Source organism: Carlito syrichta, unplaced genomic scaffold (genome assembly GCF_000164805.1).
Source record: "Carlito syrichta isolate Samal-C Ts95f unplaced genomic scaffold, Tarsius_syrichta-2.0.1 Scaffold301855, whole genome shotgun sequence".
NCBI classification, from domain to species: Eukaryota; Metazoa; Chordata; class Mammalia; order Primates; family Tarsiidae; genus Carlito; species Carlito syrichta.
This window is the reverse complement of record NW_007245951.1, coordinates 211,664-226,661: the sequence shown is the minus strand read 5'-3', so window position 1 is coordinate 226,661 and position 14,998 is coordinate 211,664.

Sequence of the window (14,998 nt, the reverse complement as noted above, 5' to 3'; positions counted from 1 at the left end):
TGCACCCTTTCTCGGTTTTTAGGGTGCTGGTTTTATTTTTATACTTTCTCGTATGTTCCAAACTTTCTATGAAAAGTATGCATTGCTTTTATATAAACATGTTACTGAGAAGGGGTGTCCCTCCTGGTGTGAGAGGGATCGACAGTGGGCTCTTGTGTTCATGTTTGGAATGAATTCCAAACAGACACAGACAGAAAAGCAGTGTGAGTTATTCCTAGAAGTGAGTGGTCTTAGGGCTGGGTCTCTGTTACACCTCCCTCATATTGGGCAGGGGATTTAGGCCTTATAGGGTCATACCAGGACTGTCATGGCATCAGGCGTATGTTGGGAGTGGGAGGCTCCCCCTGGGTAATCTTATGTTAATAGCAATGAAGGTTCATGGTTGTCTTAGGTGCACCTTGGCTTTGAATGCACATGCTCTGGGTGTCTAAGCTAGTTCCTGCCTTGGTGGTCAGCTCTTCACTGCAAGCATCCTGGGCAGACAGACCGCAGTGTGCTTGGTGTTTCTGATAAGAGTCTAGCAGTTAGATCTGTGTGTCTCCTACGGCGAGGTCACTTGCTTGCTTGCAGGTATATCTGCTAAGGGCCTAGCAGAGAGGAAGTTGTGAAGCTGCTTACAGCTGGTCGCTTGCCTGTATGACCTGCTGCTGCAGATGTCCGTGAGCCTGGATCTTCTCCCACAGTCCTGAAGTTTTTCTTAGTCTAACCTGCCTACTCTGCCCATCTCCTCTCAAAAAGTTTGGACCCTGAAATTATTTAGGGGAGTGGAGGGACGTGTCGCTGCTTCGTGCCAAAAAAGGGGGCTTCGGTCCCGCCTTCTTGCTGTTCATTACTGGGGGCTGTCAGGGTGGAGGTCAGGGCTGCAGTCATGGAATCCAGCAGCATCTGATCGCGCGGGCTGGTGGGAGCCGACTCCTCCAAAGGGACGGGGCGAGGTCCTTGTCATAACACCACCTCAAGGTGTGACCTTTGGAGTCTAGAAGATACAAATGTGATCCAAAGGCAAAAGGTCAAGGGCCCCAAGTGCAAGGTAACACCATAGCTATTAGAGGTCCCAGTTGAAGGAGGGTTCAGGAAATGGAAATTGCGAACCCTGTCAGCCGTAGAAAGCAAGAAACGCTGGCTTCAGTTTTAGCAGCAAAGCAGTTGCTTGTATGTGTTTCTGGGGGTTGCTGGTAAGCTTAATAACACCCAAATGAGCCGGGCTCGGTGGCTCAGCCTGTCATCCCAGCGCTTTGGGAGGCCGAGGTGAGTGGAGTGCCTGAGCCCACGGGTTCGAGACCCCCCTGAGAAACTTGACGAGACCTCATCTCTACAATAAAGCAAAAAATCAGCTGGGCTGTGGTAGCGTGCCCCTGTAGTTCCGGCTCCTTGGAAGGCTGAGGCGGAAGGATGGCCGGAGCCCAGCAGGTCGAGGCTGCGGTGGCTGGGAGCGGCCACTGCGCTCCAGTCTGGGCGACAGAGTGAGACTCCGACTCAAAAGTAAAAATAAAAAAAAATAAAAATGACACCCAAATGGAAAGCACAGTGTGCACAGAAGCCCAGTGATAGGAGTGGGTGTCTTAGGGCTGGGTCTCTTACTCCTCCTCACAATGGGCCACGAAGTTTCAGGTCTCATAGGGTCGTGCCAGGACGGCCATGGCCTCGGTGTCTGGGGGAAGTGGGAGGCTCTCCGCAGCTGATTGTGTGTTACAAGTATCACAGTGAAATTTCATGGCTATCGAGGTCAACACTGGCTGTTGATACGTGCTCTCTGGGGGTCTCTAAGCTCATTCCTGCCCTGGTGGTTGGCTCTCTACTGCAAGCATCCTGGGCGGTCTCCAGAGGCTTTCTTCTGAAGAGGAAATTCAGGTCCTTGGCAGGTTCACGGGTGTATTCCTGGTCTACAGCTGCAGGTGTAAGATCTTGAGGCCGTCTGATTTGCCATCCTGTGGAGACCCGGAAGAGGGTTTGATTCCGGATACACGTGCTCAAGCGTTTACCTCCTGGAGCTTAACTGCCATGGGGTCACTGAGAGGTCCTGGGGAGTCGGAGTCCTCGGTTTGGGTTTTGGTACCAAGCTGTGCAGGCTGCGATGTAAGGGCTCTCGCCTCAGTTTCCCTGTCCCTGGCAAAAGAGGCCTTCCAGCTTCCCGAGGCTTCCAGACACTCATGGCGCAGCGGCAAGCCCTTGCGACTCTCACAAGCCTCCTGCCAGGGAGCTCCAAGACCCCAGCTCTGCTCAGTATGGGCTAGAAGCCCTACCACCTCTGCAAGCTGCCGGTCAAGGCGAGCCGGACAGTCTCCACTGGAGGGGCGTGAGTCTGAAGCCGAGAGGCGTCTAGCTGTAGGTGCCCAGGAGGCTTGCAGGGAGACCCAGAGACGGAGGAACCGCCCCGCCGTGATCCGCGTCCCTCCCCACTCTAGCTGCCACCCTAAGGAAAGGCAGCGGCGGCCGGCAGCTGAGAGGCAGTGGGTGAGCAGGGAGAGACGCAGACAGTCAGCGAGCTAGACGGTGACAGAGCGAGGCGAGTGCCCAGGCCTGGCAGAGGGCCGCACAGACTCACCGATGGCTGGAGAGATCTCCTGGCAGACTCACCCAATCTGCTACTGGGAGAAGGGGTGCTCTTCCCAGTGTGCGAGGGGCCGACGGCAGGTTCTCGCGTTCACCTTTCGAATGAACTAGCAAACAGACACACAGAGAAGTGTGATAGGCGAGCAGCTTTATGAAGCAAAGAAGAGTCCGCTCCAAGAGGGGAGGGTGGGCAGAAACAGCCCCCGGAAGCCACTGCTTCTGTGCTCAACTGCTGTTGAGCTCTAACTTTCATTCTCAGGGATGCCAAAGAGTGGGCTTTGGAGAGGGTTTTTCCTGGAAATGGGTGGTTTTAGGGCTGGGTCTCTCACTCCGCCCTCACATCAGGCGGGGAAGTTTCAGGGCACGTAGGGTCATGCTGGTCCTGTCAGGTGTATGCAGGAGTGGGAGGCTCCTCGCGGGCAATCGTGTGTGACTAGTATGACAGTGAAGGTTCATGGTCGTCGGAGGTCAACCTTGGCTATGGATGTGCATGCTCTGGGGGTGTCTAAGCTAGTTCCTGCCTTGGTGGTCAGCTCTCCACCTCAAGCATCCTGGGTAGACAGACCACAGAGTGCCAGGTGTCTCTGAGAGTCTATATTAAGGATACGTGCGGTCCCTTACAGTGAGGCCACTTGTGTGCCTGCGGGTGTATCTGATAACCACCCAGCAGTTAAGAAGGTGTGGAGCTTCTTGGAGCTAGGTGGCTTGCTCGATGCACCTGCTGCTGCAGACATCAACGAGCCTGGAACTTTTCCCACAGCCCTGAAGCTTCTCCTAGTCTAACCGACCCACTCTATCAGTCAGAAAAGTCCATGAGATGAGTACAAGTCTGTGTGCCCCCCACGCCCAAGTGGGTTTGTACTCTCTTCATGGTGTTATTTCTCACGTAAAACCTTCCCAGCAGGGATTCGGAGGCTTTTCCTTTTTAATGACTCATCCCTTTGAAATCTGAAAAGCTGCGAACCCTCTTCCCAGGAGTAAAAATGTGCTTTTGTGGTGAACATGTCGAGTTCTGCACACCATTTCGGGAACTCAAGCATCCTTAGAAGCCCACCTGTAAACCAGATGTCAAGAATCTTGCCACGGCTCCCGGGGTCCACGGGGCCCCGATAGACCCTACATGACCTCCTCGTGACCTGACTGTTTATGGAAGACGCTGGCTCTGGGCTCACAGCCACCCTTTCTGTTGCCTCTGCCGTCCTCCTGGGTGGCGTGAGCAGCGCCACACACTGACCCTCATAGCACCAGGAGAAGCCAGCCAACACCTTGATCTTGGCCTTCAACCTCCAGGGCTGAGGGGCAATATATTTCTGCTGTCTAAGCCATCGGGTCTGCAATACTCTGTTACAACAGCTCTAGCAAAGTAAGATAGGTATGCCAGTCTTTCTGTGCTTAACAGAGAACAATAACAACAAAAAAGTAGCTTTGTTTACATTTCTAAAACTCAACTTAGAAAATGAGATGATAGCATGAGATTCTCCAGCAGCATTCTTATGCAGTCCTTTCTATTTTCAAAACATTTTCTGGTGACATATTGATGATGCAAACCCTGTCCAAGAAATGTGAGCCCCATGTGAGCCTCAAGGAACGATTCAAACCCAAGCAGCCTAGATACTAGACAGCTGTGGCTTGGGAATGCCATTTACCAGCGTCCCCAAGGAATGTGGCGCCCAGTCTGTTTGTGCTCATTGTAAACTGCTCCCTACTGAAGGTCTTCCAAACCATTATATTTCCATTAGGGAAGCGATACGACTGGAAACTGAAAAATATCAGTGAAAGGGAAGATGAAACTCTCCAGTAATCCTAACCCCCTCCTGAAAGCATTGTTTATATTTGATATTTGTATACATGGCTTACTGTAAGATAATTTCTGGTTTCAAAACGAACACACTTTCATTGGAGGTGATTCCTTAAAAATAATAAAAACATAAATGAGAAAATAAAATCTACCCCAATCTCAGCCTAGACATGACTATTGCTGACAGATCTTCTAGAAGCTTCTGCAATATGGTTTGGATATATACACACACTGATATTGGCAAAAAACGGAATATTCAGTTTTGTGAACTGCTTGTAACTTATTCTGTCACGAACATTTCTCCTTCAGTTATTCTTTCATTACAGCATTTTTGATGGTTCTGTATAATTTCATTTTATAGACGACCATAATTAAATTGCCCAAGGCATATGCTTGGACATTTCAGTTGTTTCTAAGTTTTTTGCTTTGATGAATAATTCTGTGACGATTATTCTTTGCATGAATTTCTAAACACTTTCGACATGATATTTAAGTTAAATTTTTAGAAGCACAGTGCTGAGTTCAAGGCTAATATGTATTTTCAAGTACATACATGCACACACACGTGCTCCTACTTTAACAGCTATTGTAGTTAAGCTGTACAGACACTTTTAGATCCTACTAATGTCACTTAACAGAATACGAGCATTGACAAGTAAGTTTGCAAACACATCCTAGAAAAAGTGGTACACATCTCATTGCTGAATATCACCACGGTCACCTTTGAAGTCCTCCCCTTAAGAAGCTATGCACTGACACCAGCATCTGATCAAAGCAATTTGGGAACTCTTTTTCTGGAATGGGTATCAGAGCTGTCATCGTATTATCTTTGATGTCCTGAATGTCATCAAACGTCTTCCTTTCAATATTTTCTTTATCTTGGGGTCAAGAAAAAAGTCACTGGGGGCCAGATCAGATGAGTAGGGAGAGTGTTCCAGTATGGTTGTTTGTATACTGGGTAAAAACTCCATCACAGACAGTGTTGTGTGAGCTGGTGCATTGTCAGGATGCAAGGGCTCCTTTGAGACCATTTTTGTACACATCTTTCTCATGCCAAGATTTTCAGTTCAGATTTTCCTAACTGTTTCTCTAATGGTCTGCTATGCTTCTCACGGTCAGCTGATGATTTTCATGCACAATTTGATGAATTTTTGCAATGTTTTCATCAGTCCTGCTTGTTACTGGCCGTCCTGACCTCTCTTTATCAGCGATGCTTTCTCTCCTCTTGGAAAAATGTTTCATCTACTTGTACACTGCCATTTTCCTCATGGCATTATCCCCACAAACTTGGACTCACATGTTCCTGATTTCACTTCCACTCTTGACAAGTTTAACAAGACGTTTAATGTTTGTTCATCGCTCTAATTCAAGTCCTGACATTCTCACAATGGCACACAGAAACATGCAACAACAATAATGAACCCACTCAGCAAGACACCACCAAGCGTGACATGAACACAGCTGAGAGACACTGATCTGCCAAGGTAGGTTAGGAAACCTTGCCTGGTGGTTTGTAGAGTGCTGCAAACATAAGTGCATGGTGGCAAGCTCACGGACTTAATTGGCAGACTCCCTATTTCACACATTTTCATATTATGTAGTCTTCAAAGTCCTCATTAGTGGCTGAATGACCCATGATGTCCTAGATCTCCTTCTTGACTCCGTCACCTGGCAAATAGTTCTAAATTGGCATCTAATCACTGACGCAAAATATCCATTAAAATCTAGCCTTGAAATCAAGTTGTGTTTTCTCATAAGATTGTACATGTACAAAGTTCGGCAGAATCTGCAGTAACTATATTAGGAAAATGTGTGACCTTAGCAAAGTCACTAGATAAAGAGCCAATATTGCAATCATCTGTGACAGTTATGTGACAGTCAAAAAAGTCAGATAAAATTTTAATAATAGTATTATGTGTAAAAGTGTCAGAAAGACATCAAATACCCAGGAATGAGTTTACCAGATGGAGTAGACGACCATCATACAATTAACTATAGAACACTGATCAAGGAAGAGCACAAAGATCAGGCTTGGGGCTGGATGCCAGAAGACTAAGCCAAGGCTGCAATGTCAGTGCAATCTCAGTCAAAATTCTAGCATGTGTTTCGGGGAATCTGACAAGTTGATGCTAACATTAATAGAAATTGCAGAGCCAATAATAGCAAAGGCAATCCTACTGTTACACACAACATAAATCTTACAACATGATGCCATGAGAGAGAAGCCAGTCCCAAGGACCTGTGTAACCTCACTTATTATTATTATACATTGGAAAACAAATGAGATCCATCTATTTTAATGAAAATCAGAATAGCAGCTATCTTTGTGGTGGCAATGATTGAGAGAGGTGCCAGGAAGTTTTCTTTGGCTACATTTTGATCTGAGTTGTGTTCATTTTTCACAAATCCATTTGATGGACCACTCATGATTTGGGTGGGGATATGAATGTTATATGATAATAAAATATGCACAAGATTAAGACTTAAGGCCCCTCTTAATTCAGAAATACTTTGGGCACAAATTTGTGGAGAATATTTGATATTTAATTATATTGGCAAAGCTGCAAGAGAAATGTGCAACAGGAAGTTAAGTCTTAAAAACCATGATGAATCAGTTTGTACCTCATTTATGTGGTAGGTAAATGGGTATGAACATCACCATAGGGTTACAACACCCAAACTGAGGGACAGCGAACCAAATGGAAAAGCAAAAATGCCACAATATCTACAACCCATTTTGTCAATGTGTTGGCATTTCTTCTGCCTAACACAGTAAAACTCATCCTTCCCTATCATTCGCATTTTTTTCAGATTAGAAAAACAAATCAAGAAATAATTTTACCTCCAGTGTCTCAGAAGCAAGTTTATGCAACCTGAGTTGAAATATTAACTTTTTGACTAAGAAGAGCCATGTACCAGCCTGGGCAACATAGCGAGGCCCTGTCTCTACAAAATGAATCAGTAAGTAAATAAACAAAATTTAAAATAACTGTTTTGAAAAAAGAAATTAACTAGGTGTGGTGGCAAACACCTGCAGTCCTATTTAGTTGGGAGCCTAGGTAGCAGGATTGCTTGAGCCCAGAAGTCCAAGGCAGCAGTGAGCTATGGTGGTGCCACTGCATTCGAGTCTGGAAGACAGAGCCAGACCTTTGTCTCTAAAGCAAAAAAGAAAAGTTATGTGTCTGAGTGACCAATAAACACACAAAAGTCACGACAACCAGCACAGCACTGCAAAACACTAGAATGGCTTAAATGGAAGACTGTCGATACCAAGTGTTGTTAACGGTGAGAAGCAACTATAATTCTCCTACGTGACTGGAAGTAGTATGAAATGGAGAAGCCATGGTAGAAAGCTGGTTGGCAATTTCTTACAAAATTTAACTCAAGCCTGTAATCCCAGTACTTTGGGAGGCCAAGGTGAGGGGACTGCCTGAGCTCATGGGTTCAAGAACAACCTGGGCAGCTTGGCGAGACCTCATCTCTATGATAAATCAATAAAAAAATTAGCCAGGCGTGGGGGCACTTGGCGGTAGTCCCGGCTACTTGGAAGGCTGAGGGGGAAAGATAGCATGAACCCAACGGATCGACACTGGGGTGGCCGTGAGCATGCCACTGCACTTCAGCCTGGCTGACAGCGTGAGATTCCAACTCAAAAAAAGAAAATTAAAAAGAAATCCTTCCCTTGATCCAATAATTCTACTCATGGATATGAGAATTCCCCCACCAAGAAAAAAAGAAATGGAAAAGTCAACTTACATAAGAACCTCCTTGATATCCCCAGCAACTTTATCCATAGTAGCCAAAACTGAGACGAGTCGGAGTCCATCCAACCGTGGGATGGAGAAACACATTATGTGAAGCCCACACAATGGAGAACTAGCTACTTAGTAATCAAAAGGAACACACTACAGATACATACAGCAATACGGATGGATCCCAAAAGCGTCAGGCGAAGGAAAAGAAGCCAGACAAAAAAGTGTCCCTTCTGTATTTACAGTCCATTTATGTGAAATTGGGAGCTGGCAAAACTAATTGTTAGCCAGGCTCGGTGGCTCAGCCTGTAATCCCATGCCTTTGAGAGGCTGAGGTGAGTGGATTGCCTGAGCCCAAGGGTTTAAGACCCGCCTGGGCAGCGAGACCTCATCTCTACAGTGAATCAAAAAATCAGTCGGGCGTGGTAGCGCATGCCTGTAATTCTGGCTACCCGGAAGGCTGAGACGGAAGGATCGCTGGAGCCCAGCAGGCGAGGCTGCGGTGGCCGGGTGTGGCCACTGCACTCCAGTCTGGGCGAAAGAGTGAGACTCCAACTCAAAAAAAAACAACAACACTAATTGTTATGGACTGCAATCAGAATACCCCCCAGAGAAGGACATGGAGGAACTTCAGAGGGTGTGTGACATGTGGTGGCTGGGGCATTGATGGTTCAGGTGGGTATTCATATGGCATCTTATTGAACTGCTCATTTAAGACCTGTGCATTTTTCTGCTTGTCATTATACTTCAAGTAAAACACACACACACACACACACACACACACACACACACACACACACACCCAGAGAGAGAGAGAGAGAGAGAGAGAGAGAGAGAGAGAATATGGAGGAATCTCATTTGTGAGGTAAGGGAATAGGACCAAACTCAGAAAAGATACCATCCCTCAAAAGCCCACTCTAGTAGTAACATCAGGAGATAATTTTCATTTTCAGTGACACAGTATGTCTGCCTTAAAAGCTGACCCCCTAGCAATTTCTGTCCCCTGAGTTATTCCCTAGCAGCAAATTGTGTTCTTTCTGTAAAGTGTGGGTATCACTAACTGCCGCGGATGAATACGTCCACCCTGAGGAAGCCCAAATAATTTCCTGCCTTTCAGCGAGTCTCTGAGTAGAGACTAGGTGCCCAAATGCCTTCCAGGTGCCGGTTTACTGCAAGTAACTTCAGGGCATCTTAGAGTTCTCAGAGTAACGGTACTGGCTTAAAGCTAAATGCTGATATAAAACAGATTCTGATTTTCACTGCATGAATATTTCACAGGCCACTGGGTAGAGCTTTATGAAGGCATTTATACAGCATCATGATGCTTCTCCTGTGCAATTCAGGCAACCAGAGACACACCTGGGAAGCACAGATGTTCACTTCCTGCAGGCATCAAGCAGGCACGATGTCATTGATGATGCCTTCTGAGTCTTTGGCCACACGTTCTCTGCTCCAGCCCTTACAGGGAGTAAAACCAGTGGGTCCTCTGAAGAAGTGTTGTACACCGATCCCTGAGTCCAGAGATGATGGGCTTCATTAAACAGACAAAGGGAACACAGCATCGTGCCCATAAATAGAAAGGAAGAGACATTGTCCCCATAGAAGTTAGAATTTTAAAATGTTCTGATAAATCTGGAAGTTTAAAAGGGCATCCATTCCTGAACATGACTTCTGATTCACTGATATGCACCAGTTAATAGTATTTGATTTTACTTCACAAATGATCTTAAACCTTAGTCTCTTTTGTTTGACATCTCAATAGCTCTTGTTTGGGAAAACTTACAAACAGTAGTTGCATTAAACCACTCATGGTGAGAGAACATTAAAAAACAAGTGTTTTAACTAAGAAAGGGTGGTGTTAGTTATTGGTTAAAAGGAGGGGGGTACAGATAATAACTTTCAAAACAATTCAATTAAAAAAAAAATGCTTATGCAGTTGTGTGAAAAGGTACTGGCAAGCTACACCAGGTGTTTTGACTGTTGTAGCCTTATGGTAGAGTGTAAACTTTGTTCCTTTTGCTGAGGACTGTTTTCGCTACTTGTGCTTTTTTGTTTGTTAGTTTCCATATGGACTTCTGTATTGTTATTTCCAGGTCTGAGAAGAATGATGTTGGTAACGTGATGGGTATTGCATTGAATCTGTAGATTGCCTTGGGTAGGATGAACATATCGACAATATTGTTTCTTCCAATCCATGAGCAAGGGATGTTTTCCCATTTGTTTCTGTCATCTTTGATTTCTTTGAGCAGTGTTTTGTGGTTCTTGTTGTCAAGGTCTTTCACTTCTCTGGTTAGGTAGATGCCAAGATGTTTCATCTTTTTGTGGCTATTGTGAATTAATGAGAAATTGGGTCCAGTCTAATTTCAAAGAATGATTGGCCATGAGAACAAAGCCTGCCTGACACGTGCTTTACAAACAGATGACACTCCCTGGGAAGGCAGTGCCCTGTGCACCAGGTGGGGCTGCCAGAGGCGGGTCCAAAGGTGCAGGGGTTGGTTAAGGGGTTGGTTAACAGGCAGCTTCCTGATTTCAAGAAGTAACAGGGAGAGAAGTGGCAAGATACCTCAAACCACAGACAACTCATGAGTGCTGTATACTTTGCTCTGGTATGTGTGATGTCATTTGACAGAGCTTATTTTGTATTTTGGAATGAATAATATATTTCAATGGTTCAAAATTTAAAAAACAAAAAGGAATGTTTGGACAGTGGTCCCTGCTCCACTTGCACTTGGCTGCAGTGATCTCCCCCACCGCTCAGAGGCAGTCATCACTAACACACCATGCTTCTGCTTGGCACTAGTGTGTGCGTGCCTGTGTGTGCATACACGTGCATACATGGCACGCAAGCATATACAGGCATTTCTTGACATATGAGGCACTATATACTGATAAGCCCACGAAAAACCGGAAATATCATAAGTTGAAGATGCATTGAATGCACCTATGGAACATCCTAGCTCAGCCCAGCCCACCTTAACATGCTCAGAACATTCCATCAGCACACACGTGGGCAAAGTCATCTAACACAATGCCTATTTCATACTCAAGTGTTGACCAGCTCGTGTAATTTATTGGCAACAGTGCTAAAGGCAAAAAGCAGAATGGTTGAGTGGGCTCTTAGAGTATAGTTTCTACTGGATGTGCACGACTTTCTCACCACGCTAATGGTCAGAAAGTCAAGCCACTGTAAGCTGAAGACCGTCTGCACACACTCTTCCATCCACTTATCATCGACACAAAAGGTTCACAACTTCACCTATGATCCCAACTCTGCTGTTTTCACTTAATATACCCCCTAGACTGTTCCTTAATAGTAAGTAAAACATTTCCTCATTTATTTTTAAAGGCAAATGGTATTCCCTTGATTGTATATACCACATCCATTAACTAATGTTTCAACTGATCCTTTGCTATTAAACAGCAATGCAATGTACAATCTCGACTTGCTTAAAAGTTTTAACACTTTCTATTTGCATATCGTCAGTGTTATTGCTGATGGCTCCTGATTCTTTGGTTACTCTTTCTGGGCTCCATAATAAATTTTCAAAACTTCTCCAATAAACCAGTGTGTAACTTCTTTAATTACAGACTTTCTTTTAGAGCAGTTTCAGGTTCGCAGTACAATTGAGTGGTAAGTTCTGAGTTTTCACACGCCCTTTCCCCTATGCACGGACAAGCTCCCCCACAATTGATGTCTTCCAGCAGACTGGCCCATTGGTTAGAATCAATGAACCTCCACTGACACATCGTTACCACCCAGAGTCCATAGTTTACATTGGGGTTCACTCTTGGTGTTGTGCATTCTATGGATTTGAACAAATGTATAATGACATGTGTCACTATGCATGTGTTTTTAATCTCTTGCTTCTGCCAATCTGTATTCCCTTTATTTTCTGTATCGTTCGTATTTCCTTGCCTTATTGCATGAGCTAGGACTTCTGGTGTCATGCTGACTAGGAAGGTGGGCGAGGACCTCCTGGCCTTGCTCCTGACTTTAGCAGGGAAGCTTCTAACATGTCATGATTAAGTAGGAGGCCAGCTGTGAGGGTTTTCCTTCTCGAGGTGTTCTTTACCAAGTCGGAGAAGTTCCTCTCTATCCCTAGTTTGCAGTTTTTATCATAAATGGCATTAGATTTTGGTGTTAGATTACTTTTTCTACTTCTATTGATATGACCATGTGATTCTTCTTCTTTGGCTTGTGAGTGGTATAAATTTCACTAAGTGACTTTGAATATTGAACCAAATGTCTATACCTGGAATAAATCCAACTTGATCATGGTATGTGATTCTTTTTGTATAATGTTAGTCCAATTTTCTAATATTTTGTTGAGGATTTTTGCATCTATGTTCATGAGAGATATTGGCCTGCAGCTTTCTTGTCTTGTAATGTCTTTATCTGGTTTTAATATTTGGACAACACTGGCCTCTTAGAATGAATTAGAAAGTATTTTCCCCGTTTCTGGAAGAGATTGTAGAGAATCAAGATAATTTTTTCTTTAAATATTTAGTGAAATTCACCAGGGAACTCATCCAGGCCTAAAACGTTCTATCTTGGTGAGTTCTAATTATTGATTCAATTTCTTGAATAGATATAAACCTATTCAGATAACCTATTTCTTCTTTTGTGAGTTTTTGAAGTGCCTTGGTCCACTTTGTGTTGCTACAACAGAATACCACAGACTGGATAACTTACAGGGAAACTACTTCTTCATAGTTTCTGTAGGCTGGGAAGTCCAAGCCCAAGGTGCTGGCAAGTCTGGTGTCTGGTGAGGGTTTTTCTCTTCTTCTAAGATGACACCTGGAACTCTGCATATTCCAGAGGAGAAGAATGCTGTATATATATCTATAGATACAAATAAGTTAAAATGCATGGAACAAGATACATATGCTAACACTAGTCAAATAAAACTGGAGCTGTTATATTTCAGACAAATTAGATTTCAAAGAAAATAACCAGAAATAAAAGATTTTATAATAACAAAATTCATCAGCAGGACATAATCTTAAATATCAACAAAAAATCAAAATAATCAAAGCAAAAACTGATATAACTGCAAGGATATATAATTTTATAGCTATAGATAGAAACTTCAATATCCTGTCTCAATAATTGATAGAACAGGTAGATAAAAATTCAGTGAGGAGCAGAATATTTGAACAACACCATCATCTAGCTTGACCTAGCTGACATTTAGAGAACACATCACCCAATAATAGCATAGTATACATTATTTTCAAGTGTACATAAAGTAAGTCAAATTCAGGGGCATAAGTTTCAAAAGTGTATAACATTCTAATAACTAAAAAGTTAGTCCTCTGCTCACAGTGGAATTAAATTAGAAATTATAAGCAGAAATATTTCTCGAGAATTGTTCAAATATGTGGAATCTAAACAACACATTTCTAAACAAGCCAGAGCTCAAAGAAGAATTCAAAAGGGAAATTAGTATTTTAAAGTGAACATAAATCAAAACATAATAAATCAAAGTGTATGAGATATCACTAAAGCATATAGGGAGAAATTTGGAACACTAAACATTGATATTAGGAAATGAAATTCTTAAATTTAAAATCTTCCACTTAAACAGTATAGAGAGAAGATCAAGTTAAACCCAAAGTAAGTAGAAGAAAGGAAGTAATAAAGGTCAGAGTAGAAGTTAATGGATCAGAAAGCAGAAAGATAATAGAAAAACAGTCAATAAAACCAAAAACTGTTTTTTAAGATCAATAAAGTTGATAGACATTTAGCAAAACTGATCAGAAAAAATATAGAATTCATAAAATGACCAAGATCAGAAAAATGTGACATCACATCAGAAGCAAAAGATAAGAGAATATTATGAGCAGTTTTATGCCAATTAATTCGACAACTTTGATGAAATGGACAAAGTCTTTGCTTATCAATGCTTATTTAAGAAGAAATATATAATCCAAATAATCTTAAATTGAACTTCATTAAAAATCTTTTCACATACACCGACTGCACTCCCAGGTATACTTTACTGGTATATTCTACTAAACAGTTGAGGAAGAAAGAATTCTGATTCTACAAAAATCTTCCAGAAAATTAAAAATAAGGGAATGCTCCCCAGCACATTTGGCAGCCATCATTACCCTGACCCCAAAACCTGACAAAGAGATTAGAGAAAAGAAAGCAGGGATGAATATTCCTCACGGATATAGCTGCAAAAAATTCTAAAAATCTTAGCAGTCTAGCTGACAACATATCAAAAGCAGAAGACATATGACCAAGTGGGATTTATCACAAGAATGTAAAGTTGGTTTAACAACCAGAATATCATCGACATAATTGCTCATATAAGCAAACTCAGGGAAAACAATGACTTCACCACCCCAACAGACACAGAAAATGCACTGGCCGGGAGTGGTGGCTCACGTCTGTAATCCCAGCACTAGGAGGCCGAGGCGAGAGGACTGCCTGAGCTCAGTAGCTGGGGCTCAGCCTGAGACCTTGGTGAGACCCTGTGTCTGCAATACACCAAAAAATTAGCCAGGCATGGCAGCGCCCACCTGTAGTTCCAACTTCTTGGAAGGCTGAGGAGGAAGGATCCGCTCTGGTTATTTAGGGCGACGTTCTAGGGTAGAAATTTTGATTTCAAAGTAAACACTTTGCGTGGCTTTACGAGGCAAAAAACAACGGTGGGAATGTGGGCATTGTAGGGCACGACTGGGCCGCCACGCCGACCCCGGGCCTTGGACCCTTGACAGGGACTTGCTAATATTCTCAGGCGGACTTAATGAAGGAGAAACAGAGAACGGCGACGGCAAACACAAAGCACCAAAGGCCAACCGCGCCGACGGTTTCCAACCAGCCCTTCGTCCCCAGCAGGCGCCCGCGGAAGCCACCTGTGCGCACGGAGGACGGAGAGCCGGG